General features: G+C 45.9%; 1 long non-coding RNA gene across 1 annotated transcript; it reads right to left on the bottom strand.

The window, feature by feature from the left end:
- Positions 1–3,798: 3,798 nt before the first annotated feature.
- On the bottom strand, positions 3,799–6,581 carry LOC147650126 (uncharacterized). Its single transcript, XR_015277039.1, has 2 exons — positions 6,165–6,581; positions 3,799–5,817 (listed from the first exon to the last, which is right to left on the bottom strand). It is a non-coding gene; the product is annotated as an uncharacterized LOC147650126 (long non-coding RNA).
- Positions 6,582–6,854: the final 273 nt, after the last annotated feature.

Raw genomic sequence — 6,854 nt, 5'->3', positions numbered from 1 at the left:
GGGATGGGGAAACCACAACGGGAGTTTTACCAAGATTTACAGGAAGAGATGTGCTCTGGATGTTCCCAACTGCTCACAAGTGGGCCAAGAGGCTGGTAATTCCAGTCCTCCCTCCAGTCTCAGCACTGGAGAACAGCTGCTTCAGCCAAGGGTGCCACAGAGAACCCCTGCAGGCCCATGCTCCTCAAATCCCAGAGTATCACCTGGGTTTTGTGCTTTCCAGAAGCACCACAGGCTCACTGGGGACATTTGGCTGCTTGGCTGGGTGTGTGTGGTGGGACAGTGGTGGGTGTGGGTGCCTGTATCAGTAACAGCCATTGCATTAACAGAGCTTTCCTATGGTGCCGAATGCAGCTGATTCCCTGGGTTTCAGGGAGCCCCACAGCGCTGGGTGGGGAGGAGGAGAGGAGAACCTGGAGGTTCCACTCACAAGGCTGCAGAGGAGAAAAAGAAGGAAATTGCTTTTCTCTTCCTTTTTGGCAAGCGATAAGCTGGAGCGGGGAGCAGGGTGGATTGCTGGGTGCTGTGAACTGTGCTGGCTCTACCCCTCTGCATCTCTCCCAAGCTCTTCTCAAGATCATTTAAATCCCATTTTACAGTCACTTTAGGACCAAATAATTCTGAGGCCAAATTTCCTTTTTAACATAGTTAAGTTTAGTGTAGAGTAAATTTCCTCAAATTTTGGCTTGATGCTTAAAAACACCTTGGCACATGAGAGCAAACCCTAAGCCACTCCTGGCTCCTCTTTTTCCCCAGTGTGAAGGGATTTGCTGTTTCCCATAGTTTCACATATCAGTGATGACAAAAGAACATGGACATCTCAGCTTCCAGGGACGTTCTGAGCTCCATCTGGGAAGCTCTGTGCCTCTTTTGGCTGCCTCAGAAAACCTTGCTGAGGACACCCCATGTGGAGCTCCTGGCAGGCCAAACAGGAGGGCAGTGCACAGCTCGGGGTCAGTGCTGCAGTGTCCTTGCACAGCGTTTGCACAGGAGGAGGAGGAGGAGGCAGAAATGTGTGCTATGGAAATGCAGCTGGAGGAATTTCAGGCTTTGGAGGTCAAGGTGAAGAGTGAAAACCTCAAGGACAGTTTCAACCCCAAGCACTGGGCTCATCTTCGCAGCACAATGCAGATGGAAGGGTAGTCTGTGCAATTGGAGTGGGAGAGCCAGGTAAATGTATTCATGGGATACAGTGGAAGAAATGCATTAAAAAGTAGAAATCCCTGCCTCTAACCAGATCATCCCTTCCAGACAAATTGGAAGCAGCTGGTGAAGGGGAGACTTGCCAGGTGATGGACAGAAATAAGAGCCAGCCCTTCTTGCCCAGCTCAGGAACAGCAAGGTGTCACTCCCAGATGGGGTCAGGAGAAGGTTTTATTTGTGCAGGGAATGGGAAGAGGAGGAGGGCAATCATAGGATACCAGGAGTTGGGCTGTGCACGTGGGCATTGCCCATTGGGAAATAGGTATGGATGGAGCTGCATTTTCCTTAGAAGATGACAGAGGTATTAACATTAAAGAGTAGAGGTTGTTTAGATTATTTGGGGAGCAAGAGAAAGGAATGAGAGGATAGAGAGCTATTTGAGAAGGAAAATGATTTATTAGCCTTTGAAAGTAGGGATCTGAGAGAGACTGGAATGGGGCTGCTGTGTCATTATGGGCTGCAGTTGGAGATGTTTCAGAGAGTAAACTGGTTATAGAAATATTTTATAGGCCACCTGACCAGAAAGAACAACTGGACTGTGAAATGACTGTGCAAATAAAACAGGCATGTTAAAAGGAGAGAGTGGTAGAATTGAAGATTTTAACTATGAGGCATAGACTGGAATACATTAAGGGAAGGGAAGTAAGGCTGGAGGTATGTTTGCAGATCAGACACAGACCTGCTTTCTAATTCAGCCTGAGCATCAACTGCACAGCTTGGCTATTACAAAGGGACTGCATGAGGACAGACACAATAGGGGAGAGCCCTGGGGAGGCAGCTTTGACAGGCTCCAAGGGAAAAAGATTTTAAAGGTGGACTGTGAAGGAAAAGATAAAGGAAAAAAAAAGAAATTGTGATTTTGGTCTGAGTGGCCTTAGAGCTTGAATTTCAAATATTTAGGTTTTATTTGTCTTACAGTTCCACAGAAGCAATCAGTAGTGTGGAATCATGACCCAATAATGAATTAAATCCTGGAATCATCCAGCTTTATTCCAGGTGAAGCTGTCTGTTTTTAGTCAGGCCTAGGAAAAAGGGCCCATAATGAACCCCTGGCCCCACTGACACCAACAGTAAAAGTCAGGTTTGATTTAACGAGGCCATGGCTTCATGCCTGATGCTCATAATCTCTTTGGGCAGGAGGGTGATTAGGGAAGGTGAGAGCAACAAAGCTGGTTTGAAGGGCCAGGGAGGCTCCCCAGGGGGAGGGAGGTCTGGGGTTTCATTGCCTGTCATACACAGCTCCTAAAGGGTCATCAAAGGGTGAGACCCCTGCTAAAGGAAAAGATGAATCTCTTCTAGGCAGGGTATTGTATATGTACATGTTTAAAGTGGCCAAGGAATAGCTAAATTTTGAGTGGCTGTCATGAGTCATACACTGTTTTCTTGTAGCCCATATGCTTGACTTCACCTCATATATCCTCTCTGATTAACAAAAAAAAAGGTAAATAGGATGGCTTTAAGGATTTGCAGATGAGTCCAAAATAGCTGTGTGTGTGACATGTATTAAGATATCAATTTTATTACAATTGTAGAGATACTGCCAAAAAGTAGCCTTCTTGTTTTAGTCCTTTGTAAAAAAAAAAACAAAAACAAAAAAAAGGTAGAAAAAAGTGTGTAAGGGAAGCAGAAGGAAGAGGTTGTAAGGAGTGAAAAGAAACCCCAAACCCAACAGGTGTCAATGATTCACAGCTCTCTTAGTCACCATTGCTGGCTGCATGAATCAATAGAAAACTCTGCCTATTAAATAAAGATTCAATCTTGCTATAAAATATTACCTGATAACCAAGCAGCCTTATTCAGTGAATGCCTCATGAAAGACTCAGACTGAGGCTCCCAAAGAGAGACAGGTCAGTGCACAGTCATTCAGCAGGGGAAGCGGAAGCTGAAGAGTCTTTTCATAGATAAGATTTTAAGAGTCTTTAAAAAATTAAATCTGCTCTCATTATAAATAATAATAATAATAAACTGAAACACCATGTCGTGTGGGCAGCCACTGCCCAGGCCCCCAGGGCAGTCCTGAACCACGGCCACTGTCAATCCAAACACAGCCTCTTTGACACTGTGTGGGTTCATGTTTGTGCACAGCAAGGGATGGAGCTCTGCCCAGAGCCAGGGACTCGTCATTGGCACTGCTGCTGGCTAAAATGTTGGATTAACTCTAAATGCCCCTTCCCTCCTTTCCTGTTGCCCCCCAGTTTTTCAATTTGGCAGCCAACACCCCTCTCCTCCCCCTGGTACCACTAAAAGTAGTTACTGTTCAAACAGATTTTCCTTCAGTTGGTAATATTTTTTTGGAGATGAGATGTGCATGTGTTCATTAAAACTGAATTTTTTTTCAAAAAGAACAAACACGATCTGTGGTGATTGTCTCTGTGTTGCTAATCCATTTTTCCACCTCCTTCTCCTTTAACATTTGGTGGAGAGGTTCCATCCATTCTCGATGGAGACTACTCATCAAATGAGTCTTCCAGCAGCCCTGGCAGGGTGTAATTTTTAATCCCTCTTTACTCCAAACAACATAAGGGCAGCAAATACTTTCAGTACTTTGGCCTCTGCTCCCATGTAGTGGGAGCTGCTGGGATGCTGCAGTCTGAGAGGGCTGGGATTTGTGTGCAAGAGCCAAGCGTCGATCTGTTCTGCTGATGCTCAGGATAATTAAACAATAGAAGCAAAATGATTAATAAGGTTCTTTTTCCAAGATGTGGAGAAGGCTGAAGGCCTGGAGAGGGGCCACTGAATTTGACTAAATAAACACAGCAGAATAGGAAGATTTTCAGCAATTATTGGCTCATTTTTTCCCCGGGCTTTCTAACCCGTCGCTTTAACTTATTGGCTTAAGGCGCTCCTTACACCCACATCACATTTTGCCTTGGGCCATTCTGCTGCTCTTGACAGCTGTCTAGGGCAAAAGGAAATCACCCGACCACAAATGTTTTCTCATAACTTCATAACAAGGGAATCTGAAGAAGTCAAAACCTTGGAGGTTCAGACCTTGCTTTAAAAAGCGAGATAAATTTAGGACCTGGGATGGAGGCACTGCCCTCTGCCCCCTGGCTGTGGGTGCAGTTGGGCTGCAGTGTCCACGCATTAGCAGCAATTAGCTGTCTGAAAATGGGTACCTGAGCAATCACAGCCCCTCAGTGCTGCATTTTGGTACCTGGTTGGTGATGCAGGTCAAGGGAGAAGTCCTGGGATGGGGCTGGAGAGGTGGGAGTGCAGCATCCCCAGCTGCTGAGGGGTGGCAGTGCCTGGGGACAGGGTGGCAGGGCACATGGGCAGAGCTTTGCTGTGCCAGGAGGGAAGGACAGTCCCAACTGCATGATTCATGCTCAAGCTAGAGCTAGACCGTGCTTGGCAGTGGTCTGGCTGCTGGCTGAGCCAGGGTAGGGAAAAGGGAAGATGCCTTTGAGCCCACTCAGCCCTTGTGAGCCGGGTCAGAACAGCTCAGCTGCCCTGGCAGCCACTCTCATGGCAGCTTTTTGATGCCTGGTGGAGATTTAGGTTGCTGAAGGGTTCAGTGAGGGCAGTGTCAGCCCTGCTGTAGGTGTTCAGTGTTTGCTGTACATCTGAAACGTGCTGAGTGAAGGCTGTCTCTGAGAGAATGACATTAAAGGGACTGGCAACAGACACAGATCCTGACGCTGTGCTGATGGACAGTAGAGCTCAGTCATGTCCAGCTTGTGCTCCATCATCTGCCCATGGCCCCTGCAGCAGGTGCATCAAGCAATGACTGGAGAATAATAAAAACCTTGCCTGTCTTCCCACTCAAGGGGAAGACAAGCTGGCAAGCTCCAGGAAAAGAAATGCAAATTGATGAACACTCAGTGTTCAGGGTCTTTTGTTTTCTCTGCAAATGGGTGCAAGGGAGTCTTGGAACTGCTCTGGGAAGGTCAGGGGTCCTTTAAATGCCAAAAGCTTGAGGGATCCAGCTGCATCTTGCTCAGATGTCCTGTCTGAAGACAAGTCAAACAACAAGCTGCCTTTTAACTTGTTTTATTTAGATCCCTTCTTCCTTAGAATCTGTTTCAAACATGTACACTCAGTCATTCTCTCACAGCCCTGTCCCCTTCTGCACAGAAGGAGAATGGGGAGGCTGTTGTGGTTTTGGTGTGAGTGTGACTCTGCCTGTCTGAAGTAGGAAGACATTAAACATCTTGCCCAAGGTCACAAATAATTCACTGTCTTTCCCTGATGATTTCCAATACAGCATGTGCTCCAGCACAAGTCCTCTCTGGAGAGTGTATATTGCAGATTTACTGCCTGTACAATGATAACTTCCCCTTTTCTCCCTACAATTACCAGGGTACCTGAAGACATGGTTTGAAGGAAAGTTGGAATATTGCTCCCAGGAATAAATCTGTAAATCTGAAAATGGTTGAGTATCTGAGTCTTTCAGTCTTCGCTGTTCTTTCTCCTTCACACAAAACTTGTGTTGGAAAAATCTTGAAGGGATGTTCCTGTGGCTTTGAAAGGTACTGCCCAGTGTGATTGCAGTGGCTGTCAGCTCAGCTGGGCACACCCTGGCCCCCTTGGAAGAGCAGTTGGAGCTTCATGGTGCTGCTCCATGGACATCCAACAGGGACAGAAACAGAACTGCAAAGCAGTAGCTACAGCCTATTAAGAAGCATAATTAAAAATTTAATTACTTCTGAAAATAGTGGTGTCACTGGCTAGACATGCAAATCCCACTGCAAGCCAAGTGAGAAATTCAGGTTTCCAGGAGGACCCTTGGGATGAGTGGATTGAGTGGCTGGGATCTGGTGGCAGGGGCAGTGGGTGCCACACCTGGCCACATCAAGATCCCCCTGCCCACCCTGCCCTCCTCCCTGGCCAGATCCCCTGCCCACCCTGCCCTCCTCCTGGCCAGATCCCCTGCCCAGACTGCCATCCCTCCCTTGCAGGCCTCTGTCCCTCTCTTTTCATCCCCTTGCTGCACTTATCTGATGGTCGAAGTCACTTACTCTTATTTACATTGCCCACAGGGTATGTTGGATTGGAGCACATTTCCTCTCTTGTTACAGCTGATGAATGCAGCTCTATTAAAATATCATCTCATCTTCACACTAGATTGCAGTCTAAGATAATATGTGTTTTTTCTATATCGTTTATACAAGAAAGATTATGTTAAATGCCAGACCCAGTAAATATTTCAAGATCCACTGCATTGCTGAGAACAGTTCCTCCCTGGGCATATGTTTCAGAGCCAAAGAAAACACTTTAAAAATTTCCTTCCTGTTAAATTTTTTTAAAGGGCATTCTCCCTATATCTGTTACTGAAATGACAAGTTGTCATGTTCCTTGATCTTATTACAGTTGCAGATGTAACTCAGCAGGGAATCTGCCCAAGTTTACATTTAAAATCATAAGACCCTGATTCTGATCTTTTTTTTTTTTTTTATCAGTTTAAATCTTTCTGTGGTATAGGTCTTCCAGCTTTACCTCATTGTAATCAAGATCAGAATTGCTCCTAATTATAACACTTAACTCCTGTGTAGTGCTTTACACTTTTCAGGCTCTCTATATTCATCAAATAATTAATCCCCAAAGCAGTATTAAATTTCTACTAAATAAAAAAAAAAAATGGAAACCAAAGCAGGAGGGTGAGAAGAATTTGCCAAAAGGCAGAGGTGATGGAGGAAGAGAATGGCTCC

This window comes from Cyanistes caeruleus, chromosome 16 (genome assembly GCF_971803275.1).
Source record: "Cyanistes caeruleus chromosome 16, bCyaCae1.hap1.1, whole genome shotgun sequence".
NCBI lineage: Eukaryota > Metazoa > Chordata > Aves > Passeriformes > Paridae > Cyanistes > Cyanistes caeruleus.
This window is presented reverse-complemented; position numbering and strand designations above follow the sequence as displayed.